The sequence below is a fragment of the Mauremys reevesii genome, linkage group 5, assembly GCF_016161935.1.
Source record: "Mauremys reevesii isolate NIE-2019 linkage group 5, ASM1616193v1, whole genome shotgun sequence".
In the NCBI taxonomy this organism is placed as follows: domain Eukaryota; kingdom Metazoa; phylum Chordata; order Testudines; family Geoemydidae; genus Mauremys; species Mauremys reevesii.
In genome coordinates, this window is record NC_052627.1 from 138,486,872 (window position 1) to 138,514,443 (window position 27,572).

Consider the following 27,572-nt stretch of genomic DNA (forward strand, 5'->3'; position numbering starts at 1 on the left):
ACACAGTTATTTTCTACTTTACAACAAGCCCTGTTTGTTCTTTTAGTGTCTTTTCTTAGCAAGATTTTGTAATTTGCTAAACGAAGAAGGCGTTCAACATTTCACATTAAACATTTATCTGTCAGTTTGATGATTTCATCTAAAATGCTATTTGGGTCCTCGGCCTCTGTCACTTTCTCCACCAATTCTGCCCCTAGAGCTAAATGTTCCTGGGTTAAACAGAGGCACTGCAGTGCGTATCCTAGCGTGACGATGATATTTAACACACTCTCCAGTAATTTACACTAATTTCTTTAATTGTACAGTTCACATCACGTAAAGACCAGTACACACAATCGTGATGCTTCTGACCGGAGGCTTCTATGGTGCACCCAGGACAATCCTCATTTTGTTTCTCTCTCAGGCAGTGCTTGATGATTCCGTGCACAGCCGCTCACACCATTGAACGCATCACGGTTTTACGGTTATGAACTCGCACAGGCTTAATACCGAATTTCTCCCTCAACTTTAGAGAGCACGGGCCTATAGAATAAGCATCCCACTCTGTTTGGCATTCTGTTGAGCATCTGGCCTGGGGTCTGGCAAAAATAGATCTGGCTCAATCCGCTCGGCCCTTCAGAGCTGTCGGTGTCCAGAACCGCCAAGTCCTCTGAAGAACCATCGCTCAGCTACTGAAAAAATGTACAGTAAGAACTACGTGTAAGGCATCTTTGTACTTTTTCACAGCATGCAGCTTTTAAAACCTTTTACAACCTTTTAGGCCCCTTCCGCATGCAACTTTTAAAAACAACAAACAACAAATGCAGCATGTCTCTGTGCAGGCTTGATCCAAAAGGCTCTAGCCAACGAAGCACCAGTGACTGGGTCCCTGCTAAACCATCCCTGGAATGTTCTTACATACAACATACCTGTGCCTCACCGTTAGTGATCCCTGTTTCTCCATTCCCATGACCCGTCTCAAACACGATTTGCCACAACGGTGTGTTTGTTTCTTCAGGTCTCATAGCAGCCACCGTATAACATCTCTTCATAAGAGGCTGGACTGCCGGTGTTGTCCAGGGCCTTCGAGGTGCGGCCATCTTTAATCATCAGACCGGTTTAAATAGAAGTTCCTCCTTACTTAGCGAGGGAGAGCAATGTCTGCCCTGAACTACTGGCTAAGAATATTGTGCGGCCTGGCTAAATTAAGGAGGAGCTTCTACATGTATTTTGTTAAAAAGTGGGGGAAGAAGCAGCCGCATTCTCTCTGATCCACTGACTAACAGATGCTGTTTTTGCTAACAGTGGCTTTGCTGAAGAAGCACACTGCTTCAGATTGTCCTAACTAAAAAATGACCAATGTTAGTCTAAAACACAGAGGAAAACTTTTTTATCACTATAAATTACTTTCATAAACAGGTTCTCTGTGTTTTTAACACTGGGATGTTTCTGCATGCTCACTTTTTATTGAAATGCATATTCAAAAGTGCTAAATAAAGGATGTGTCTTCATATAGACTTGTATTTTAAAGAGTTTATTCCTTTACAAGACTTAATATATCTTTCACTTCTATTTGTTAAAAAAGTGGGGGAAGACGCAATCTTCTTCTCTCGGATCCACTGGCTCCCAGATGCTGTTTTTGCTGCTGCTTCAGATTTATTAAATCACATGCGAAAGTGCTAAATAAAGGGTTATTCCTTCATATAGGCTTCTCTTTTCAAGTGATTATTCCTAACAAAACTTAATATCACTTTTTCTTGCTTTTGTTAAAAAGTGGGGGAAGAAGCAACCTTCTTATCTCTGATCCACTGACGCACAGACGCTGTTTTTGCTCACAGGGGCTTTGCTGCAGCTTCAAATTGTCCTCACTAAAAATAACCAATGTTAGTCTAAAAGACAGCGGAAAAACTTTTTAAAACTGTTTGTTACTAAGGGCTTATGGTTTTAACCTTTATTAAAGCACCTGTGTAAAAGGGCTACATGGCGGGAAATATGCTTGGGGTCTGGTTTTTTTAATAAGCATAAGGCTGTTAAAGGTGATGCAGGTAATGAGGAGAGGGGAGGGAGATGGCTCTTGTTTAAAACTCTTGGGACTATAGGATTGTTTCAGGAAAATGTATTCTATGACGCAGCTGTAGAAGAGCATCTGATTGGTCCGACCCAAAGGTGGAGATAAGTAGCCTGAGGGGTTGTGAGCCTTGGGAGCTGCCTCCTTCCCCAGGGACAGCCACAAGGGTAAGATCTCTCTCTCTGCCTCAACCACGTGCTGCCTATCTTTGCCCCTTGCAGAGGGGCCTTCTATTCCTTTTCCTGCCCTGTTCTCTCTTTTAACCGATCTTTATGTTTCTCTTTTATGTAACTCTTTTTAAATGCTCTTCTCTTAACCTATCCTTGTGTTAAAATATTTAAAATGCTTTTCTATTAACCTCCCTTTATATTTTTACCATGTGGTTACCAGTCTCCACTTTATAAAATTCCTTTTTTTGCCATGTGTTCTTTAAATTTGTCTTTACATTTTTCTCCTTTATTTAATAGTTTGAAATGCTTTTTTCTTAACCTACCCATATGTTTAATATTTTAACCTTTATATTTTTACCATGTGCTTACTAAACAGTTTCCTTTATATTTTTCTTATTTAACTCTTTTTAAATGCTCTTTTCTTAACCTACCTTTATATTTAATATCTTATAAATTTATCTCAAAATGATTTATTCTTTAATAACATGTCAAACTAGTCCTTTAAAAACACCTCTCCTTAATAAACCTAACCAAAAATCATTTTTCTTTAATTACTTTCCTCTATTCTTTCAAACTAACTGTGGAAGTAGAGAAAGAACTGACAGGGATTCGAAGGGGATTTCAATGCATGACAGTCTCTGTTAGCAAGCGTCAGGCTAGCTGTAACCCTACTAACGCGAGACTTGTAGAAGCGAGGATTGTGTGAGGCGAGTGGGAAAAAAACTGTGTGAGAAGTTGTTGTGACCTTGTGTTGATAATGAGGAATGTAGACTGGCGCCTAAATAGAAGTGAGAAAACTAATATATCGAGATGGTCTATGTATAAACAAAATGCAGCTGTTGCTTATTATTATATGTAACAAAAAGTATAAATGCTGCTGTAATTGTTTACCTGTGGAGAGACCTGCCTGGAACTGGGGCAACCCTGTGTACTATGGCACTCCCTCCCTCGATACAATTGTAAAGATAAAATAAAGTATCTGACTCTGCTGCACCCAACCAAAAAGTGAGAACTAAGTTTTTTTCCGACATAACCTTTTAAAAACAAAAATCTTTATTTTTCTTTAAGTTCTCCCACTCCATTCTTTCAATCTTTTTCTCTAAACAATCAACTAAATGTGTCAAAGCACAAGCACGCAACATTACCCTATTCAAACATATAAAATAATGAACGGGAACGGAGGGCTGGACATAAGCGCTAAAGAGGGCATGGAAACCTGTCAAAAATACAAGGTGATGAATACTGTCCAGCCATATACTACTGTTTTCTTTTGCTGCAGATGGTAGGACGAGGGGCGATGGGTTCAAACTCCAGCACACCAGACTGAGATTAAATCTCAGGACAAATTTCCTCACTGTAAGAACAGTGATGACAAGGCCTTAAGGGCTGGCTCCTGGCCCTCACTCAGGTTGCTCCAGCCTGGCCTTTCCCTGTGGCTGCTGTGGGGAAAGCTGCTCCCTGATGCCTCCCTGACCCTCGATCCCCTCTGGATCCTGCACTAGTCTCTTTCTGCCCTTTACCCTTCTATCAGGGCACCAGGCACCAGCTCTCCCTGAGGGAGGGAGCTCTACCAGGCCCTTGCAAGACTCTTGGCCTCACCCACCAGCCCCTATGTCTTTCGGAGCCTCTTGTCTCCCCTCTGTGATACACCAGGCTCCATTTTACAAGCAGCCCTGACCCTACCCCAGGTTACCATCACGCGATGGCGGATCCAGCCAGCGTCCCACACTCATCACCTAGGGTGGGGGCTGACTGCATACTGATGGGGCTGAACCCAAATCCCCTAAAAGGCCAGCCCACCCCTGACACCACCCACCTGGTAGGTGAGGGGGAAGCTGCTGCCAGGAGTCAGGCCGTGCTGGGCCAGTGGCGATGCTGCAGCAGGGCACAGAGATGCAATGGGCTGGGGGAGGCGGAGGCAGAATTATGTGTAACTGTGCCACCCCCCTTTCCTGCCCCTCAGCACAACTCCCTGCTGAAGCGCAGGCCTGAGCTCTGTCTTTTCAGCACTTCAAAAAAGGAAAGTTTTGCACAGAGTTGAAGCTCAGAGCTACGGTACCAGCCCCTGCCAGTAGGGGTTAACGACAGCTGCCAGTCAGCTCAGAGAGTCGCAGACAATTTCTTAGTGAGCGAACGTTTAACACACACACAGCCCCTCGCAGACAGTATACAGGACACTTTTCAGTGCCTTCAGCAGCGCAGTTCAGTAGTAAATCTGCCGGTAACACTCCCGGTGCTGTTGATGTTACGTGTATTTCAGTGCAAGGTAACACCACAACACTCACTTGTGGAGTTTGGGCCACACCTTCTGAGCATTCCCCTCTGACCTCACACTGATCATTTCCCAGTCTCTGGAGGGGGTGGAGGCTCCAAATGTATGTGTCCCCCCTCTGGACTCTCCAGGGCCAGAGGAGAATGGCGGCCTCCCCGTCCCCGCCCAGCACCTCAGAATCTCCTCAGCAAACACCAGTGCAAAGCTCCGTCCAGCCAGCAGCTGTTCCGGTCCCACAGCTAACAGACAAGCATCTCCTTGTTGTTCAGTGAGATGGGGAATCAGGAGCCTGTTTCCAAGGTGGCTCAGGAACTGGGATGTAGCCTTCACAGCAGAAACAGCCCTTGGTCCCACATGGATCAGTCACCAGGCCCCCAGGACTGTCTCTAGCTCCCATGTTTGTAACCTTCCCCCTGAGCTCTGACCGGCTCCGCTCCCGGTGAATGTGGAACCTGCAAGGCTGCTTGTCCTTCCTGGAAACTTCCTGTACAGCCCCAGAGATGGCGACCGAGGCCGTGTCTACGCTACAAAGTCATGTCGGCATTCAGCCACCAACGTTTGTGTATCGTTGGGCATGTGCCCACTTGGCTGCTTGTACCAGTGCTGCTCGTACTCACCAGGAGTGCTTGTGTAACATGCTAACCTTTGATTCCACACGTGCCCCCTCTCATCCCATGTTACCGCCGGAGCAGTGAGCAGGTTCTGTCTCTTTGGACAGCAGAACTCCCACCCGTGGATGGTCACACATAGGAAAAAGATGCAGATTTGGAAAGTCGTGGATGCCCATAGGATAGGGCCGGCCTTCGGGGCAGGCAATGTGGGTGACTGCCCAGGGTGCCACGGTCAGGGGGGTGGGGGGGGACATGGTCCAGAGCCAAGGAGCAGCCTGGCCCCCACACTGCCCCCAGCCTGCCCCTCACTGTGCTTCAGCGGGATGATGCTGGAGGCCCCACAACACAAGCGGGCCTAGGACACAGAGCAGGATGCCATGGCTGGGGTGGAGCTGGGGGTATCCCAGGAGGGGAGAGGGCCCAGGCTTCCCCAGGCCCAGCCCCTCCGCTGCACGACCTCCGACAGCCAATCGCACGCGCCGCGTACGGGGATGATGCCTTTACGCTCTCGCCAGAGCCCCACCCGCAAGAGGGGGCCATGAAAGGCTGGGCCAAGGGGGCTGGAACTATGTGAATAGTGGGGTGCTGAGAGCCACTGAACCGAACTGTAACCCTGCATATGATGGAAACTGCCTCCAGCCAGGGGGTGCGGCAGCCCCCCTAGATCCAGCACCTATGGCCAGGCACTGCAAACAGAGCGCTGTCATCCACTTCCCTCTCACCTCTTTCCCCCATCCAGCTGCCTCTCTCGTCCACTCCCCTCCCCACCTCCATCCTCATCCACCCACTTTCCCCCTCAACTCTCCCTCCTTCCCCCATCCACCCATCTCTCCCCTCCACGCCCCCCCCGTTCCTTCCTCAAACAACCACCTCTCCACTACCCCTCCTTCCCCATCCACCCCCCCACACTTCCTTCCCCTCCTTCCCTATCCAATCGCCTCTCCCCCCGTACATCCCCCTCCAACCATCTCTCCCCTCCACCCCCTGCTTCCCCCTCCAACCATCTCTCCTCCACCCCATCCTTCCTCCCCTGCTTCCCGCCCTTCCTCAGCTCACCTCCCTGCCCCTCCCGCAGGTTTCCCGAGAGGGCGGGGGCTCAGGGCTGTCGGAGGAGAACAAAAGGGGACGCTGGCCGGGGGTGGAAGTTGGGACCAGGAACCCGGGGGCAGCTGGCCAGCCCCGGGGCAGCTCATGTCACCTCTGACCGACCTGCTTGGTTTGGGGGGTTGGGCTTGTTTTTGAAGGGCAGGGTCGCATATTTATCTCGTGAGACGTGGCAACTTTGGTTGGCTTTTACCCGTCTGCCTTGAGCTGAAAGGCTCTGTAGGCCCTTACCAAAGCCCTGATCCCCCCAATCCCTCCACCTATTTCCTCAGAATGGTAAATGGGGGGGAAACTGAGGCACAGACAGGCCAGGTAACTTGCCCACGGTCTCCCAGTGAGTCAGGAGCAGAGCAAGGAATAGAAACCGGGAGTCCCTATTGCCAGGTCTTGTCAGGGACCGGACCGGCGGGGACAGCTGCTGGCCGACTCTCACCAGCCTGCTTAGAAGCCTGGCACCCAGCTGAGATCAGTGGCTGCTCAGTGTGGATCTTGCTGCTGCAGCTGTGCTTCCTCTTCGTTCAGGCCCTGCTCCGGCCGGCTGCCAGGCCCTGCTCCTGCTCTGCTCCAGCCCCTGCTCCCCGTCGGCTTCAGACGTCCGGTTTGATGCCCAGCCCTGCCCCTGCCTCACTCACTGCTTGCCCCCCCCCACTTCTGGCTTGGGCATCTGTCTCGCTGGTACTGATCCCGGGCTCTGCCTCTGTGCCCCCCACCCTGGCTCTGCCATTTGGCTTCTTACCCTGGGCCCATTTCCTGGATGCTGCCGACGCTGGACCCAGCTCTAGCCCATTGGCTGAAATCTCGCTTCCACCACTAGCGCTGACCACACATGGCCCAGCTGGCGACAGGGTGGCTCTCACCACCAGGCACCACTTCCCATTTCAATTTCTGGGCCAGGGCTGCTGTCAGAGGGAGGCTCTAACCCAGCAGGCTTCAGAAAGGACCCACAGGCCAGTGATCCGGGGCTCGGCTCAGCGCGAAGGCAGGACAATGGCCAGGGGCAATATCTATGAGAACATGCCGATGACGGAAGCTGCTCCCCAGCCCAAAGGTAAGCACAAGAGGCTGCACCGGACCCTGGACTCCCACTGGCCTCTCCTTGGCTTTGTGGTCTCTGCAGAGCGTCCTGGGCAGCGACCGCTTGCTCCACTGACCACGAACCCAGAGCTAAGCCTTGTGCTGGCCAGACAGCACCACGGGCAGTGGGCGAGGGTGCTCGGTCAGTGCTTCCCAGTGCGTTCTCTCCCCTGCCAGTCCCCAGCGGGAGAAGGGCACAGGGGGAGAGATGGGAGTCCCTGCCCAGCATCCCAGCCTCCTGCCGGGCAGCGCAGTGCCATGGGCTGGCCATAAAAGCCAGCCAGGCTCCCCCTCCCCAGCTCACTGCCACCATCAGCCTCTCCCAGGAGGAGATCACCAGGGTCGAATCCTCACAGCCCCCATCTCTGGGGACCAGCTCCCTCTCATCCCCCCATTTCACAGTGACACCTCCTTTCCTTACCCTCTGCCCCTTCCCTGCCCGAACACACGTGTCTAACCGTGAGCAGGGGCAGGGAGATGTAGCTGTGTTAGCAGAGAAGGGTTCTCCCCAGGGCTTGGGGATGGGGGGGAAGGGAACTTGTTCCTCTAGGCCAAGAAGCAAATGGAGTTGGAAGTTCTGAGATAAGGGCCAGGCTGTTTTCCTAAAGCTCCCAGCACAAGGGGCCCCTCTCAGGGCTTTGGCTGAGTGACTGGGCAACAAAATGGCAGATGAAACTCAGTGTATATGAATGCAAAGTGATGCACCTTGGAAAACATAATCCCAACTGTAACTGTTGTGGCAAAGTTCCTCCTCTCCTCTAGTAGGTCCTGCGCTTATTGGCGGATTTCTTCCCCTCAGTGGTTTTCCCCTTGGATGAAACCCATAGTCTGGATCAACTACTCCTATGTCTGATCAGGAGTAGCGGGGCTAGGGGGGAACCCGGGCCCGCCCTCTACTCCAGGTTCCAGCCCAGGGCCCTGTGAATTGCAGCAGTCTCTATAGTGCTACGTGTAACCGCTGCTTGACCGCTACAGCTCCCTGGGCTACTTCCCCATAGCCTCCTTCAAACACCTTCTTTATCCTCACCACAGGATCCTCCTGGTGTCTGATGCTGCTTGATTGTATGGTGTTTTCCTCAATCCTCCAGTAGTACCCCCTCTCAGTTCTTAGTTCCTTGTGTCTCTTGCTCCCAGCTCCTCATGCGCACTTCTTTCCTCTGGCTCCTCCTCCCTAGACTGGAGTGAGCTCCCCTTTTTATACCAGGTGCCTTGATTAGCCTGCCCTGATTGGCTGCAGGTGTTCCAATCAATGTAGCTCTCTCCGGTGCCTTCTAGAAAGTTCTTAATTGGCCCCAGGTGCCTTGATTAGCCTGTTCTGATTAGCTGCAGGTGCTCCAATCAATGTAGCTCTCTCCGGTGCCTTCTAGAAAGTTCTTAATTGGCCCCAAGTGCCTTGATTAGCCTGGAGCAACTGCCATTTTGGTTCCCATGGTACTAGGGATTTGCTTAGCCTGGAGCTAACATACCTGCTCCTCAGTACTTTCCTGTAGCCATCCGGTCTTGCTCCATCACACTATACAATGATGGGGTCTAACTTAGCTGTTTCCACTCAAGAGAGGGATCCTGGAGTCACTGTGGATAGTTCTATGAAAACATCCACTCAATGTGCAGCGGCAGTCAAAAAAGCCAACAGAATGTTGGGAATAATTAAGAAAGGGACAGATAATAAAACAGAAAATATCATGTTGCCTCTGTATAAAGGCATAGTATACCTGCATCTTGAATACTGCGTGCACAAGTGGTCGCTCCATCTCAAAAAAGATATATTGGAATTGGAAAAGTTTCAGAAAAGGGCAAAACAAACAAAAGGAAGTATTTCTTCACACAACACACAGTCTGTCTGTGGAACTCCTTGTCAGAGGATGTTCTGAAGGCCAAGACTATAACAGACTACAAAAAAGACCTAGATAAGTTCATGGCCAATAGGTCCATCAATGGCTATTAGCCAGGAAGGACAGGGATGGTGTCTCTAGACTCTGTTTGCCAGAAGCTGGGAATGCGTGACAGGGGCTGGATCACTTGATGATTCCCTGTTCTGTTCATTCCCTCTGGGGCACCTGGCACTGGCCACTGTTGGCAGACAGGACACTGGGCTGGATGGACCTTTGGTCTGACCCAGTCTGGCCGTTTTTATGTTCTTACGTTTGGTTGTGCAGGTGTCAGCTGAACAAGGGCCTGCTCCGGGGGTTGTTTATCCCCTTTGGTTTCAGTGCAATCCAGATGCCGTGTGGCAGCTGTTCTGGATCTGAACACATGAAAGACGCCCAGGAAGGGTCAGGAGACAGGCAGGGAGACGGGGCTGACGGAAGTGGAGGGTGCGGCCGTAGGCACCGAGCTCAGCTAGGCTCTCTGCAGCAACAAAGGAAAACACAAGGGGAATGTAGCCTGCGCTGGGTGACAGAGAAGCTCTTCCCAGAATCTGTTTCAGGAAAGGCTGAGAACTGTAAACTCAGTACATTAGTGAGAGGCAGCTTCACCCTTTGGTTAGCGTGAGAGAAGCCACTTCTGCAATTTAAGGGGATTATCTGGGCACCTGAGTGTTGTCTGCTGGTTCCAGGAACCACACCCCATGGGGGAGCGGCGCGAGCTAATGGCTGAGGCCCAGATCAGACAGGGAGGGGGTGCGTCAGGCTGAGACTTTCAGGGAGAGGAGAATCTGACAGTCTTGTGTCTCCAAGCAGCTGCCGTTCACCTTGAGGAGACCAAATCCAGAGCACACCGAGCACACTTACTTCTGTCTACACATAGATCCTGGCTCGAATGCAGCTCTAGTCTTCTCCCTTTAATGTGCAGGGGAGACACAGTCTTCTGGCTTTGCCCTGTGATTCGCCCCTTGGCTGCCTTGCAGGGAGGAGCCCAGCATCCTGGGGATGGGTTATCAGACAGGGATGCTGTAGAAAGGCCCTTCTGAGCACACTGCTGCTGTCAGGCCCACTTTTCTCCTGCAAAGAATCATTTCCCCTCATTTCACTGCCTTGTTGTATTCATATTTCATAACTTGTTTCAGGTTCCTTTTCTCAATACTCCTTTCGGCCTGGACTTCACAATCCCTGAACTTCCCTCTCAAGAAATGCTTAGGGAGAGGGGAAATCCTGCTCCCAGATCTCTCTCACAGGACGCCTGCCTGGCACTAGAGTCACTCCTGATTTAGGGAGGGTCGCTTTTCACATTATCGTTCAGGTCAGTTCTGACCTTATTTGGCCTGATTCCGCTGTTGCTGTTAACCACAATGAGGGAATAGGAGGCTGAGCAGGTATTAGATTTGGGGGATGTAGTTTCCTTGGTCAGTGGCATTTGAGCTGTAACTTTCCATGGATACGTTTCTTCTTCTCCTTCAAGGAAATCCTTCCAAGACATCAGTCCCTTGGCGGCACAGGGCGCAGGGCATCGTCACTCCTGTCCTTCTCCTCCTGAGTCTGGCCCTGGCCACGTCCCTCCTTGCTGTGACGCTTCTATGTAAGTTCAACTGCAGCTCCACGCCCAACGTTTGCCAACTTCCATACAGGCCAGCTGGCTCGACTGGAGGGGAGGGGCACCCCCACATTTCAGCAGAATATCGACCGGGTTTCCAGTCTGTCCCTCTGTGAAGGAGTAGGAAGCACAGACTGTCTGTGTGGGGGAGGGGAAAGCCAGAGGTTTAGGTGAGTGTCAGGAATTCAAAGGGTGAGCTGAGCTTGGCCTGGGGGAGGGGAGGTGACACCTCTGGCCAGGGGAGACAAAGGAAGGAGGCGGAGGAGAGAGGAGGGGCCGGAGGGGACTGGGAGACGAAAGTGGGCTGAAGAAGAGAGGGGAGCAGGTAGACCGAGCTCTGATCCCCGGGGGGGGCTGGGAGGCCCCAAAATGGACCTAGCCGGGGGATCTGGTTATCTGTGCCTGCAAGACCTGTGTTGGACTGTGTTCCTGTCGGCTAAATAAACCTTCTGCTTTACTGGCTGGCTGAGAGTCCTGGTGAATCGCAGGGCGCCTGGGGGTGCAGGGCCTGACTCCCCCACACTCCGTGACAACTGGTGGCAGCGGTGGGATCGGCGGCACCCCGTGGACGGCGCTTCCTGCAGTAAGTGACTGGGGAGCAGTAAAACGAAGGGGCGATTAACCCCTGGGAGAGTGTGGCCAGAGAGCAGGACTTTGCAGTAACAGGGTCCCCTGGGGGATCACAGCGAGCGATCCCCGGGGCGGAGGAGTCTGCAGCTCAACCCTGGCAGAGAGGGGGTGACCTCAAGGACTGGCACACTAGGGGTCCCCCTGGAACCCGTGGGGAGTGGCGAACACCCCAGCCTGCGAGTGGCCAGCAGGAAGATGTATTCCCAGAAGCGCAAGTGTGAGCTGGTGGAGCTGTGCAAGTAGGGGGGGCTGCGCCATGGGAAGCTCACCAAGGCCCAGCTGATTGCCCGGCTGGAGGAGAGAGATCGCAGGAATGAACCGGTCCCTGTCTCTGAGGGAAGCAGCCGGGCAGATGCAGCGCAGGCCCCAGTGTCTGTCCCAGCTGGGAGGGGTCAGCCGGCCGCTGAGGGCTCCTCGAGACCCCCCACCCCTAGGCCTAGGGGGAGGGGGAGGAGGAGCCCAGCTACGGAGGGCACCGTGACCCCCCCGGCCAGCAGGGGATCGGCCCGGCGAAGCTCACGCCCCAGCCGGGGATCATCCCAGCGACGCTCGGCCTCCGTGGAGCACAGGCGGCTGGACTTGGAGAGAGAGATACAACTGAAAGAGATGGAGGAGCGTAAGGAACAGAGGGCATATGAGGAAAGACAGAGGGAACGTGAGGAAAGACAAAGCCAGCGTGAGCTGGAGGAGAAGCAGAAGCAACGTGAATTCGAGGAAAGGGAAAAGGAGAAGCAACGTGAATTTGAGGACAGGGAGAAGCAGCGCAACCATGAGCTCGCCATGGCCCAGCTGAAAAGCAGGGAGGCCCCGGCTGCGGTGAGTGAGGGGGGGCCCAAGCCTACAAAGAGCTTTGATAAGAACTTCCTGGCCCCGCGTAAGGAGGGGGAGGACATGGACACCTTCCTGACGGCCTTTGAGAACACCTGTGAGCTGCACCAGGTTGACCCCGCAGACAGGATCCGGTGCCTCACCCCCTTACTGGACTCCACCGCCATGGAGGTGTACAGCCGAATGAGAGGGGAGGAGGCGCGGGACTACAACCTGTTCAAAGAGGCCCTGCTCCGCGAGTTTGGGCTGACCCCGGAGATGTACCGGAAGAGGTTCCGGGGTCAACGTAAGACCCGGGAGGTCACCTACCTGCAACTGGTCAACCGGGCGCAGGGGTACGCCCGCAAGTGGAAGGCTGGGGCCCAAACTAGAGAGGACCTGCTTGACCTAGTCGTACTGGAGCACCTGTATGAGCAGTGCCCGTCGGACCTGAAGCTGTGGTTAATGGACCAGAAGCCGGAGAATCTGCAGCATGCAGGCCGGCTGGCCGACGAGTTTGTGGACAGTCGGGCAGGGGATGGCAGGGAGGCGTCTCGAAGGAGCAGGTCTGCCTCGACGCAGAGAGAGAGTCACCATGGGACCTCCCAGAAGGAGCCGAGGGAGGGCCCCCACCAAAGGGAAGCATCTGGTGTCAGGTCCAGCTGTCCCACTCGAGGGGACCCACGAGACATGGGCTGCTATCAATGTGGCCAACCGGGCCACGTACGGGCCCAGTGCCCCAAGCTCCGGGACAAACTGAGCAGACCAACCCCACACTGGGTCAACTTGGTAGAGACCCAGCCGGATGAGGGGCATCGTTCGCAGGAAAGGGGGGCGGGCCGCGTACCCCCTGCGAAGGAGGGAGGGGGGCCCCGGGTTGACCCCTCCGAGGGGCTGGATGCTCCCAGCCCTGAGTTTGGGGTTTACAGGGTGGGCACAGGGCTGCCCCTCCGGAGCGAGTGCCTTGTTCCCCTGGAGGTAGACGGGAAGGAGGTCACTGGGTACTGGGATACGGGCGCAGAGGTGACGCTGGCCCGGCCGCAGGTGGTGGGCTCAGATCGGATGGTGCCCAACACCTACCTGAACCTGAGGGGTGTGATCGGGACCCCATTCAGGGTGCCTGTCGCGAGGGTACACCTAAAGTGGGGGGACAAGGAGGGCCCCAAGGACGTGGGGGTGCACCCACATTTGCCCACGGAGGTGTTAATGGGGGGGGACCTCGAGGACTGGCCAAGTAACACCCAGGGTACCCTGTCCGTGAACGGTAGTCAGGGTCGACGCAGGGCTCTGCACCCTGACCCCGGGGAAAGTACTTTGGCCGAGACACCGGACCCTGACCCGGTGGGGAGGGAACGCCCAGGGACAGGGCTCAGAGAGGCTGTGGCCCCAGACCCAGCCGGTGAGAGAGGACAGATCCCCGCCCCTGCCCCAACGGCTGAGTACCAGGCCGCGGTGCGGGAAGACCCCTCCTTGCGGAGGATAAGGGACCTGGCCAACCTCGGGGGGGGACAGACCATGGGATGAGGTGGCCGGAAAAGGTTCCTGTGGGAGAAGGGGCTCCTGTTCCGAGAATGGGCTCCCCCAGGGAAGATGGAGTCAGGGGGGATCAGGAGGCAGCTGGTGGTACCCCAGGAGTATCGCCACCAGCTGCTGTGCCGGGCCCATGACATTCCCCCCTCAGGGCACCAGGGAGCCTGGCGTACCCAGCAGCGGCTGCTGCAGAACTATTACTGGCCTGGGGTCTTTGCCCATGTCCGGCAGCACTGCCGCTCCTGTGCCCCCTGCCAGAGGGGGGGGAAGGCCTGGGACAGGGGGGAGATGGCTGTAAGGCCCCCGCCCCGCCCTGAGGAGCCTGTCCGGAGGGGGGCCAGGGTCAGAAGGGGGGCTCTGAACCGAGAGAACCCGAATCACAGCCCCCCAGACTGGAACGTGGGGAGAAGGCCCCAGCCCAGGGTGCACCCCAGGGGTATTGGGGTGGGGAAAGGGCGCGGGCGGCATAAGGTTGTAGGTGGGTCCGAACTTCCCCGGGTCACTGGCTGGAGTGACCCCGCTCAGTTCAGTCTCGGAGGGGGGAGAGGTGTGAAGGAGTAGGAAGCACAGACTGTCTGTGTGGGGGAGGGGAAAGCCAGAGGTTTAGGTGAGTGTCAGGAATTCAAAGGGTGAGCTGAGCTTGGCCTGGGGGAGGGGAGACAAAGGAAGGAGGTGGAGGAGAGAGGAGGGGCCGGAGGGGACTGGGAGACGAAAGTGGGCTGAAGAAGAGAGGGGAGCAGGTAGACCGAGCTCTGATCCCCGGGGGGGGCTGGGAGGCCCCAAAATGGACCTAGCCGGGGGATCTGGTTATCTGTGCCTGCAAGACCTGTGTTGGACTGTGTTCCTGTCGGCTAAATAAACCTTCTGCTTTACTGGCTGGCTGAGAGTCCTGGTGAATCGCAGGGCGCCTGGGGGTGCAGGGCCTGACTCCCCCACACTCCGTGACACCCTCAAAATAAATCTCCTGCTCCAGGGAGTTTGAATGGAGCTGTAAGATCTTGCCCTGCTGGTTTGATACTAGCACAAACTTTCTAAGTCTAACGATGGCCCAGCACTGGCACAGGTCACCTGGGGAGACTGTGGAACCCCCATCATGGGAGGGTTTTAAGAACAGGTTAGACAACACCTCTGACCAGTGACCCCCGTGCCCAGCCCAGGGCCATCATGCACTCCCCACCCCGCCAGAGTTACCTGCGGGGGGCTCTGTCCTTCTCCCACCGCGCCTCCCCCCAGCATATTCGGCCAGTCTCCCTGGCAGCTGGGCCCGGGCGAGGAGCAGGAGAGAGCCGCGTCTCATGCGGCTGAAGCCGGCCGCTCCAGGTCACTGCTCTGTGCAGTGCAGCAGCTCCCTGAGAGCCTGGCTGGGGGCGCAGGGCCAGGATGCCCCCACCAGGGCCCTGCTGCTGGGCACAGGGGATGAATGAGCCGGAAACGTGCCGGGGGGTCAGTGGACTCCAGCTTGCTCGACTCCTGTCCCTGGTAGCCTGGCCTTGATGGAGTAGCTCCCGCCACCTCCCCACCAGGCTCTCTCAGGCTGCCGCTGCGCTGCACAGAGCAGAGACCCTGAGCGGCCGACATGAGAAGTGGCTGGTCCTGCCCCCTCCACTCCCTGCCCGGGCCCGGCTGCCAGGGATGGGGCCGAGCGTGCCAGGGGTCAGCGTCAGCGAGAGAAGGACACAGCCCCTCTTCCTCCTCCCCCACCCCCCAGCATGCCAAGCAGAAATCAGGGGGGCGCTTCACCCTGCACACACCCCCTATGCGTCGCCTCTGGCGATTGGGTACTTGAGAGTTTGCTGGTTTGCGGTGTTCAGTTGCAGAGGCTGGTATGGGTCGTGCGCTGAGAGATGCAGAGCCTGTGATCACATCAGATCGGGCGAGGGGCTTCCCTTGTTAGGGGGCCTACAAAGGCAGCCAAGCCGTGGGAAAGAAGCCAGCAAACAACTGGGAACAGGGGAGTTAGCGTGCGGGATTGTAAGGAGAGTTTGGGGGAGGGGCGGTGACGTTCTGTTTTTGTGTGGTGTGGGGTTTTCTTTCTCCTTGGCAGGCACTTAGGCAGGAAGGGTGTGACAGACACAGAGGCAGCAGTGGTAGTGACCCAAGCAATGGAACAGACAGTGACCAGATGACCAGATGTGGAAGCTGCGGGATGTACATGTTCCTGGAGCAGGCACCTGAAAAGAGCTTGTTTGTATGAAGCGCCGCCTGAGAGCTGGTGGAAGTGAAGAGCCGAGGTTTGGAGATGCAGGTGGAAACGATGGTTGAGTTTTGAAGGGGATTCGAGCAGATGATGGAGGGAAGGTGAGAGGAGGCTGAAGGGAAAACTCAAGACTGGCAGATCCAAGCTGGACTGGAGAACACGGAGGGGAGACTGCTGGGTGAGTAAAGTGGCCAGTGGAAACGTGATGATGAGAACCGGGCATAGGAAAAGACCAGCTAGTGAAGGAGAAGTAGAGCTCAGGAACAGGTTTGCTGAGTTGGAAAGTGAAGAAGGCTGCAGCAGGGAGTAGCAGAAGGTGGGAGGGCCAGGGAGAAGAGAAGAGCAGCTAGTCCCACAAGAAGAGGGGAAGAGTCAATGTACATACCCAGAGTTCGGAGCCCCGGGAGGAAAGAGGATGACTTGCAGTAGATTACAAGGGAGAACAAAAGACAAGGGGACTTGCATTCAGAAGGAACAGGAGGAAGGCTGGAGAATGGCACCAACACCAGGAAGAGGCAGGTCTACGTGATGGTGACTCCTTACTAAGAAGAATGGACAGGCCTGGCAGCAGAGCTGATCCAGGGGACAGATGGGTGAGCTGTCTGCCGGGAGCTAAGTTATGGGATGTGGACCTGAGGCTGAAGAGGATCCTAATGTAACCAAATGTTACAGGAACAACAGAAACACGGTGGAATAGTAGCCAGGACTGGAGTACAGACAATGGAGAGTATGTGCTGTTCAGGAAAGACAGAAATGAAGGTGAAGGTGGTGCAGTAGCGTTGTATATTGATGTAAGCAGAGTCAGAATGGGCTCTACCCTGACATCTGGTGGTGAGCTGTGTAGAAGGACTTCAGGGGCTGATCTCGTTTGCATGGGCACACCCGCCCTACTTAGCATGATGGGCTGCTGGCCTAAATGGTCACTTTGGCTGCTGTGGGACCCCCAGTGTCTTTGTTATTGGGGCAGGAGGAATGAAGTGTTGTTATGGTGGTGAATCAAGGACAGTAGAACTTTTATGATGGAGGGACTCGCCCTCAACCAAGTAGCACTCGCTAGGCAAGGTACATGGGTTCCAAAACCCAGTGAATGTAGAGAGGCTGGGGCCGGGTGTTTGTACCTAGTAGGACAAGTCCTGTCTGAGGACCTTAAACAGCACTTTGTCTCCTTCTCCGTCCATGGTGTAATAACAGAGCTAATTCTGACTCCATTTGGAGTCTTGACATATGCTGCAGAGCTGAAATCACTGATACCTAGATCTCAGCATTAGATCTATTTTGGGCTAGTGGTGCATCAGCACTGAGGCTCCCCTACTAACAGCTGAATTTACTAACAGCTGAAATCACTGAGAGTTGTGTTAAGTAGTTGGGGGGGCCTGAAGACATATTGGTGAGCGGGTAGCCAGATGGCTAGTGGAGAGGAGCGGCTAGTAGGACAGCTGGGAGAGAGGAGTGGACTGCGGTGAAAACTGCAGCAGAACCCCACTTAGAGGCGTGGCAATTGGCTGTCGACACGAGAAGCGGAGCACGTAAGGTGCTCCCCCATATGTTGACCTGAATTTGATGGGTTAGTTTTTATGGCTCGCCACTGATTGCATCTGACCAGAAGATGTATAGGTTCTTATCCAATTCAGACTACAGAGTTCAAAAACTCAGAGTTGTGAATTGGGAGTGGATTCTTGGGGTGCTTGGCAAGAACGCATACACTGAGGACAATACCAAATTAATAAAATCTTTATTGTCATTAACATAAAAATAAGGAATGCAATGAAACTTATAACTGCAAAACAGTAAAAGAATTCCAGAACTCCTGGTGGTAACATTTCTATTATAAGTATCTTAATCTAACATACTCACACCCTTCCTTGAGAACCCAGTAATAGGAGGTGAAGGACCAGCCTCACTCCTGGCATGCCTGATTACACGATGGTGCTGGCTTCCCCAATGGTTAGGAATGGTGGGTAGTTATACTATACTGCACAAGCTGAGCTGATGGCGTGATAGAAGATAGAATAGATAGACAGAAGAAAAGAACTAAGTCCAAAGCAGCTACAAGAAGAAAATTTAAGAAAAGAACTAACTAAGAAGCTCCCCCAAGAACTCGCTTACAAGGTATTTTATAGGATCCTGATTCAGGCCCAACCTACTATACCCACATCTTGTTTCCGTACCCTAAGAAATGTATGGGGACCCTTCTCCTACAGGTTAGTGGGTTATGACACTTACTTTCTAAATATATGAATAAGGATTATCTCACTCCCAAACTGCCAACCTAGGCTCTCTTGATGACCTCGAGTTGTGGTGTAGCCTGTGGTTACCAACCAGTTGTAGAAGCCGGATAAACCTGTGATGTGATGTGGATAGTTCCTCCCCTTGGTTCCCCAAAGTTCAGGGACCAGTCTCACCTGTGCCAAAGGTTGCCAGCTTTGATGCTGACATATTTATAACTAATTCTACTTTTTGTCATAATACACCTGGAATTCCCAGAGGAGATCGCTGGGATAAGACAGGAGGTGGACACTTCTGCTTTAATATGCCCTGACCCTAAAGGAGTCTCTGATGTGTCCGTGCTAATAGGGACCAATTCCAGCCTATTTAAGGTACTTGCGGATTACTGCAGACAGCGAGCAGGGGACCAATACCTGAACACTTTGGTGATACGCATTCATTGTGCCACAGCCTACAGAAAAATTGAAGACACAAAAAAAGTGATGCCTGATTTACCGGTGGGAGCACTGAAGTATGTGGGCCTGGACCCCTTAGTGGTGCCTGCAATGACAGAAAAGGAGGTGATTGTCATGAGTACCTGCCTAAAAGGCAGTAAGGGAACATTAGCAATGGTAGAGCAGCCGGCTGAGGGAGGGCTCCCGGAAGGAGTGCTGGTTCTCAGTGGAGTCATAACCCTACCTGCTGAAGCCCAGGGAAAGGTGACTATACTGATTGCTAATGAAACAAGCCGTAATGTGCTTGTAAAACCAGAGCAGAAGATTGCAGACATCTCTGAGCTTGAAACCATTGTGAGACCCCAGTGTGAAGCTGAAGTTCCAGCGATGGATCCTGCAAAGTTTGACTTTGGGGACTCACCGTTGTCTGAGGAGTGGAAGGATTGCCTGAGGAAGAAGCTTTGTGAAAGATCCAAGGTGTTCTCACTGCATGAGTGGAACATGGGATGTGCCAAAGGAGTGGAACACCACATCCAGCTACAAGACCCCCGGCTGAGGACAAATATTTGTACCTGGTAGTGTGGGCCCCTTCTGAGGACCCTAAACAGCACTTTGACTCCTTCTCTCTGCATGGCGTAATAACAAAGCTAATTTTGACTCCATTAGGAGTCTTGATACATGCTGCAGAGCTGAAATCACTGATATCTAGGTCTCAGCATTTGGCCAACTTTGGGCTAGAGGTGCACCGGCACTGAGGCTCCCCTTCTATCAGCTGAAATCACTAAAGAGCTGAAGTTACTAAGGGCTGAAATCACTGAGAGCTGTGTTCAGCAGTGGGGGGGGGCCTGAAGACATATTGGTGAGTGGGTAGCAGGACAGCTGGCGGAGAGGAGCGGCTAACAGGATGGCTGATGGAGAGGAGCGGCCCGCGATGAAGACTGCAGCAGAACCCCACGGAGAGGCTTGGCAATCGGCCAGCGACACAAGCAGTGGAGCATGTAGGTGCCTCCCATACCTCCCCCCCTTCCACCCAGACTGGGAGGTAAACTCTACAGATGAACTTCTGAACTCCGGGGGGGGGGGGGGCGGGTTTGCACTGACCAAGGACAGAAACTGTGGGTGTGGGAAGGGTGACTTCTGGGTTGCTGGACTCAAGAACCAAAGGGGGAAGAACACGGCTCCATCTGCTTGGGAGTGAGTCTCCTGGCTCATGATTTGTGTTTATGAACCCTAGTTGTGGTGTTTTCCCAATTTAATTCTGAGTTGTTTACCTCCTCTTATTAAAGATTTTTGCTACATTGAGACTCTGTGCTTAGTGTGAGAGGGGAAGTATTTCTTTTTTGAGGCGTCCAGGGGTGTGTGTGTAATTTTCCCAAGTCTTTGGGTGGGGGTTCGAGCATTGTATTGTTGAAAGGGAACCGCTATGTACTGAACTCGGTCCTTGCTGCTGTCAACTCTGCCTGGCAGAAGGGTTACATTACTGAGCAGATAGACTGACTGTAAAGAGATTAGAAGTGCTGGAACGGATAAATCAGAGACTGTGTGGGTCAAAATCACTTTGGAGAAGAAAGCTACCAGAAGCTCCCCTGAGATAGTGTTTGAGGTCTGCTACAGACCCCCAGGATCCTATGTGGATATAGATAGAGACCTTTCGAATACCTTCAATGAAATATATACTCCTGGGCTGTGTGATTATGGGAGACTTTAATTTCCCGGATATAGATCGGAGGACAAGTGCTAATCATAATGGTAGGGCCCACACTTTCCTGGCTGTGAGAGCTGACAGATTTCTTCACCAAATAGTCACCAAACCAAGAAGAGGTGCTGCCATTTTAGACTGAGTGTTGGTGAGTAGGAAGGACCTCCAGAGAAGAACTGGCTGTAGGGGACAACCTTGGTTCACGTGATCATGAGCTGATTTGGTATCAACTAAATGGAAGGATAAACAAAACTAGGTCTGCAACTAGGGGCCTTGTTTTCAAAATGGGAAACTTTATAATATTAAGGCAATTAACTAGGGGAATGGACTGGGCGGAAGGACTCAAGGATCTGAAAGTGGGGGAGGCTTGAAATTACTTTCAGTCCAAGTTACAGAAGCTCTCTGACGCCTGCATCCCAAGCAAGGGGGAAAACTTCCTAGGGAAGGGTTGTGGACCAGGCTGGATGAACAAGCGTCTCACACAGGTGATTAAGAGAAAGCAGAAATCCTACAAGGAATGGAAGATGGGATGGATCAGCAAGGAAAGCCACGTCTTGGAGATCAGAAAGTGCAGGGAAAAGTGAGAACTGCTGAGAGCCAAGCAGAGCTGGACCTTGCAAATGGAACTAAAACCAACAGTAAACGGTTCTAGAGCCATATAAACAAAAAGGGACTGCCCAACACGGAGGGTGTGTGGAGATTGAAGATAATCTAGCCATGGGCAAATGCCTAAACAAATACTTTGCCTCCGTTTTTAATAAATGGAATGAGGAGTTTATGGGTAGTGACAGGCTGGTTAATGGGAACGAGGATAAGGAAGTAGAAATTACCACATCTGAGGTGGAAGTCAAACTCAAACAGCTTAATAGGACCAAACTGAATAATCTCCATCCAAGAATATTAAAGGAACTGGCACGTGAAGTTGCAAGTCCACCAGCAAGGATTTTTAGTGAATCCATAAAGTCAGGGGTCAGACCCTATGACTGCAGAATTGCTAATGGAGTTCCTATTTTTTAGAAACAGGAAATAAGTGATCCAGGAAACTACAGACCATTTAGTTTGACCTCAATTGGTTTTTTGAACAATTTTGGAAGTAGAAAGTAGTTAGCGGCATAGAGGTTAACAGTAAATGGGATGAAATATAACACGGTTTTACAAAAGGTAGATCATGCCAGACCAGCCTTTTCTTTCTTTGAGAAGATTACTGATTTTTTAGACAAAGGAAATGGGGTAGATCTCATCTGTCTGGATTTCAGGGCATTTCATACAGTTCCCCATGGGAAATTATGAGTCAATTTGGAGAAGATGGGGATTAATATTTTTGTTAATTGCTATGTGAATGACTTTGCACTTTTCACTACTGAATTTCATCCCATTTCTACTACTCCAGGTTTCAAGGTCGTCTAGCTCTACTCGTATGATATTCCGGTCCTCCTCCATGCTGGCAATACCTCCCAACTCTGTGTCATCTACCAGTTTCAGTAGCGCACTCCCCCTTTTGGTGCCACGGTCGTTAATGAAAATGTTAAATAAAATGTGTCCCAAGACCGATCCCCGAGGAACTCCACTAGTAACCTCCCTCCAGCCTGACAGTTCACCTTTGAGCAAGACCCGTTGTAGTCTCCCATTTAACCAGGTCCTGATCCATCTTTCAATGGGGTCGGGAAGGAATTTTCCCCGAAATCAGATTGGCAGAGACCCTGAGATTTTTTGCAGCCTGGGGCACAGGTCACTTGCAGGTTTTAACTAGTGTAAAGGGTAGAGTCTCTGTAACTTGAAGTCTTTAAATCAGTAACTCAGCCAAAGGTTATGGGACTATTACAGGAGTCGGTGGGCGAGGTTTTGCGGCCTGCGATGTGCAGGAGGTCAGATTATGATCATGATGGGCCCTTCTGGCTGTAAGGTCTATGAGACCTGTCTCTGCCTCAGTTCTCTACCTGTAAAATGAGGGGAGGAGACTTCCCTACTTCACAGAGGTGTTGTGCGACATTAAATAATATATTAAAGACTGTGAGATGCTCAGCTACTGCCGTGAAAGGAGCCAGAGACGTACGATGGATTGTGGAAAAGATTCTGCAGACAGCATTTAGATCACAAGCCTGTTGATGATGCACAAGCTGGAAGAGAAGCTGGCTCCCTGGGGCATCGCTGTGTTGGCCCTGCAGCGCTAAGGGGAGTGAAGGCTGATTTTTAGGGACAGATGCTCTGCAGGTGTAAATCGAAGTAGCTCCTCTGAAGTCAGATTGACACCATCTGAGCAGCTGGACATTAGTCTGCAAACCCAGATCCTCAGAGGCATTTGGGCTCCTGGTTTCCATAGAAATCACTGGGAGTTTGGGGCCTGAACACCTCTAAGGGTCTGGGCCTCCAGTTAGCAGACAGGCCCCTGAGACACACCAGGAGTGGAGCTGTCAGGATTGTTAATAAGCACTTGGACGACCACAGTGCCCAGAAGCTGCACCCTGGTCCTTCTTTCCATAGCGCTAGGTGCTGCACAAACACACAGGAAAATGAGGTCATAGAATCACAGAACCATCGGGTGAGAAGGGACCCCAGGGGCATCTAGTCTAACCCCTGCCAAGATGCAGGATTTGTTGTGTCTGACCCATCCCAGACAGACGGCTCCAGCCTCCTTTTGAAAACCTCCAGTGAAGGAGCTTCCATGACCCCCTGAGGCGTCTGTTCCATGGTCCTGTGGTCTCACCGTCAGGAAGTTTGTTGTGAGATTTAATCTCAATCTGCTCTGATGGAGTTTGTAGCTCTCTGCTCCAAGGAGCTGACACACCACGTTAAGACGGTGTAACATATACCAGGAGAGAGCCCCGAACGGGGCCTTGGCTGTGCCAGGAGCATTCCAAGATTAAAATAAAAGACGTCATAGAGGACAGGCTCGCGCTCAGGGCTTGTTCCTTCTCTGGGTGTGGCTGGTTTCCAGCCGCAGTTCGGTTCGGTTGCTGACCTGCAGACGTGTGATTTCTAGATCTCCGGGCACAGAGGAAGCTGCAAGCGGTTGAAGAAGCGGTGCAGAAGCTCCAAGTCTCTCTGCAGCCTGACAACGCCTCAGACGCGTCAGCAAAGGGATCAGACAGTAAGTCGCAGGACGAGGGTCTTAGGCATCAGGGTCACTTCTCCTCCCTTGGCCTGGAAGCTGAGCACTCTCCTGCCTATAGGGATGGTGGGTGCCTGGCATCCTCCTGCTCCCCTCCATACAATTCCCTGCCAGGTGGTCCCATCCCCCTGTCTAACGAGCTGCTGCTCTGCACCTTCCTCTGCCAGCGGAGGCTTTGTTCCCAGGGACAGGTGGCTGCTCCAGGCTCCCTCCTAGCTCCCTTCCTGGCAGTGGCAGGCTGGCTGCATCCGCCCCATGCTCCTGCGCAGGATGCCTAGTGGTCACCATCTTCCGTCCTTCACTGTTGCTCCCTTCACTCCATAGTTTTCACCTTGGCCCCTGTATTGTCAGGGTTGCATTGGTGGGAAAGACGGATGCAGCTCATGAGACACACAGGGCCGAATTCAGACCCTGGCGTAAGCAGGATGTCAGTGGAGCTGCACTCCTGGGTCTCAATCCTCCCACCCACCCAGTCCCTGAGCCCTCCCAATAATTTGGGTACCTGCCACAGTCCCATTGCTGGAGGCAGAGCGCTCCCTTGTGGCCACATGTCACAACTGTCTGTGCAGCCTATGGAGAAATCCAGATCCGTCTGCACATCAGTGCAGCGCGAGGAGCAGTGCAAGGTCGCTGCAGTAAGTACTAGCTGCAGTGCTGGCTCGTGCCGTTTCTGCTGGTGCTGAGGATGAACGGAGGATTTCAGGCTCCCAGGCTGACAACGCAGAGCCTTTCTCCAACTCCGAGTTCTCTTCCATTAAAAATCACCGGTGGCTGCACCTGGGCCCACACCGTGGTGATCGGTGTGGAGTTAAATTACACCCTAGGCCTCATTAGCCTAATGGGAGCACCCAGCTATCAGCTCTCTTAGACGTTCCAAACCCATCAGGTCACAGGCAGAAAGTGACCCTGGCATTTCAGCGTATGGGGCGTTACTTTCAGAACCATCCATGAGCCAGTGCCCCCGGCAGGGTGTTGGGGGAGATGCCAAAGTGCAAGAGACCTGAGACCTCAACTTCTCATGATCATTGAAAATATTTGATGCAGAACCAGGGGATGTTCCACCTTGGGCAGCTACATTCCCCCACCTGAATTCCCCCTGCCAGCTCAGCTGCACAGTGAGTCTCCCCTTTCCCATTACAGTCAGGCTGCTCTGCACTGGGACTAGCGCCCATGCTCCAGCCCAGATGCAGCTGCATTTCAGTGCTGGGGCAGAGACCCTATGGAGTCTGCTTTCTGCAGCGCTCTGTGGGATCCATCATGTGGCCATGAAAGATACTTATTGTGATGCTGGAGAATCAGGACTGAGAAGCTCCTTGAGCTTTGGACAGCTGAAGGGCAGGGGAAATGCAGCACTAGAAACCCTGAGCTCCCTGCATGTGTCCCTGTGACTTTAGCCCGGGCGTCTCACCTCAGTCTCTGCTCCTAGGTGATGTGCTGACAAAGCTCTCCAGGGGCTGGAGGTTTTACGGTGGGAACCTCTATTACTTTTCACAAGAAAGGAAGTCGTGGGATGCGTCGGAGCGGTTTTGTGTGTCTCAGGACTCGCACCTGACCTCTGTCTCCTCCCAGGCAGAACAGGTGAGTGCAGGAAGCTCCTAGGGGCTTGGATAATGGGTCAGTGTCTTGTTTCACACCGGAAGGAGGTGGGAGGTGGCAGCTGAGGTTGGAAACCATCAGAGAGGATGCCAAGCCTTGGTATCTGACTCGGGGGATTCACCCATCAGTAGAGATGCGGCAGAGGAACAGAGCCAGGATCTGGACTTCCCAGAGTCCGAGGTGCCGGGGGAGGGGGATTTGGGGTCAGGCTCATTTCTGATTTTCACTACTTCCAATGTAGCATTTCCTGCAAACCCAATGGCCTTTCCCAGTGAGGACCCCTTTGATCCGTCTCCCCAGGCCTGAGCTCCTGCTGGACAATCTAGAAGCCTGTATCTGGAAGGCTTGTGTGCAAGGGGCCATACACCTCTCAGAGAATCCTCTCTCCCCATGTGCCCACTGCAGCCCTCACCCCAGGCCTCTGCGGCACCTTCGGAGGAGGAAAATCCCACCCTCCGGCAGGGCCAGACTTTGCACCCAGTTCTCTGCTCCGAGCTTTGCCTCCTGCAGGGCAGGGGGCTGGTGTGAACTCTGAGGTGCCCGTCAGTACCTGCCGCAGCCCAGCTCTGAGGGGACCGTGGGGGGAGTGTTCTGAGACAGGTCCCTGCTGTTAGCCCCAGGCAGATACAGATGTAGACGCAGTCACAGAGCTGCTCCAGGGCTCCGTCAGGGCCTCCCAGCTAGTCACTGTCAGCGTTGGGGGCAGGACACCACGTCTCCCGCTGCCCAATGCCCTGCTCACGCCACCAGACGCCCTTTCCTCTCCCCCAAAATCAGTTCAGCCCAGGCAGCTGCGGCTGCATCCTGCAGCCTCTCTTGGGTGACCTGCACATGCTGCAAACTGTGTTGTGCAGGAGTTTCTCTCCAATGAGACCAAGGGACAAGATCACTGGATTGGACTCACCGACTGGGAGACAGAAGGCAGCTGGCGCTGGGTGGATGGCACAGAATACAGAGCAGACGCAAGCAGGGAGTGAGTAAAGCTTGAGAGACGTGATTATTTATTACACGATTGGTCACAAGCTCTTTCGGGCAGCGTCTGTGCAGCCCCTGGTGTCTATGCAGCACCCGGCACAGTGGGACCGATCCTGAGGGAGGCCCCCGGGCGCTGCCACGACAGCAGTGCATCCCCTCAGGAATTTCTGCTAATGCCCCTTTGCTTAGAGCAGGAGCCTCAACGCGGAGTGTGTGTTCAGTGCCCACTGAGACCCCGGGCCAGAGCCTCCCCTGGGTAACTCGGCATTGACTTGAATGAACCACAGGGATTTACACCAGCTGAGGGTCTGGCCCCAAGTCGACTCAGTGCAGCCAGGGGAGTCTGGAGTGAGCGGCAGTTTCCCGCTCTCCTTGGGATTGCGCTGCGCTCTCCCCTCGGTCAGGCTGGGCACGGGGAGGCTGTGGGGCGGGGGGCATGGCCGGAGCCAGCTGCAGTCGGTGCAGTGACCTCAGGGGGCTGTGGGCGGGGCCCATAAGCAGGGCCAGGAAGAAGTCAATGACTGACCCCCGCTGCCCTCTCTTCCCGTTCTTGCAAGGGCCGGCTTTAGCAAGTGCGGGGCCCGATTCGAATACCCTGCGGTGGTCCGGATCTTCAGCAGCACTTTGGCGGATTGTCCTTCACTCGTTCCAGGTCTGAAGGACCCGCCGCCGAATTGCCACCGAAGACCCGGATCGCCGCCGGGTGAGTAAAAATTAAAAAGTTAGGTGCTCTTCTTTAGGGCGTGGGGCCCTCTTAGGCACAGGGCCCAATTCAGGGGAATCATAGGAATCAGCCTAAAGCTGGCCCGGGTTCCTGCATTCCCATCTCAGGGGTGCCTGGGACGTGCTGTGCCACCTGCTCTGGTTCTGGGCACTGAGATCCGAGTTGCTGCTGCTCAGCCTTTGGAGCCACACACTGACTTTGGCTCTTTGCTGGCCTGTCAGGCGCAGGGCAGGTGCTACCCCCGGCCGTCAGAAGCCCTTCGTTACCATGGCCACAAGAGCTGTGGAGAACTCTGAGGGGTGGCCGGGGGGTGCATCGCTTCACCGCGTCATTGCTGGGTGTCTTGGTCCCCTGCCAGCAACAGAGTCCAGAGTCCACAGAGCAGAACTGAGCTCAGGAATTGGCTGTGGTTCTCCACGGAGACATTAAACACTCTGATCCGTAGGTTCTGGGAGGAGAATCAGCCAGACAACTGGCATCAGAGGACAGGAGGCAGAGAAGACTGTGTTGAGATACGCCCAAGGAAGCTGAATAGGTGGAATGATGCCAACTGCACTCTGCCTTCTAGGTGGATTTGTAAGCAGGCCCATGGACAGGCTGGGCTGTGACATGCAGGTCTCAGCACCTCAGAAAGCACCTTAATTTCCAAGCTATGCAGCATGTTTTCCAGCCACATCCCATGCGGCCCCCACCTGTGCACTGGAGGGGGCCGCATGGGATGTGCATTGCAGGGACGCTTTGTCTTGGTGTGATATTTCTGGCTGTAGCAGAGAGAGCTGCCCTTATGCCGCTCAGTGTGGCTGGCTCTGTAATTTGTATGTTTCCAGGTCTGTCACTGGATCGTGGAGTTATTGTTTCATAATCACCCAATAAATGATTTGCTTGACTTGAATTTC

At 53.4% G+C, this 27,572-nt stretch overlaps 1 long non-coding RNA gene across 1 annotated transcript; it reads left to right on the forward strand.

Moving 5' to 3' along the window:
* The first annotated feature begins 24,902 nt into the window (after window positions 1–24,902).
* On the forward strand, window positions 24,903–27,132 carry LOC120406490. Its single transcript, XR_005599315.1, has 3 exons — window positions 24,903–24,959; window positions 25,832–25,950; window positions 27,122–27,132. It is a non-coding gene; the product is annotated as an uncharacterized LOC120406490 (long non-coding RNA).
* The last annotated feature ends 440 nt before the right edge of the window (window positions 27,133–27,572 follow it).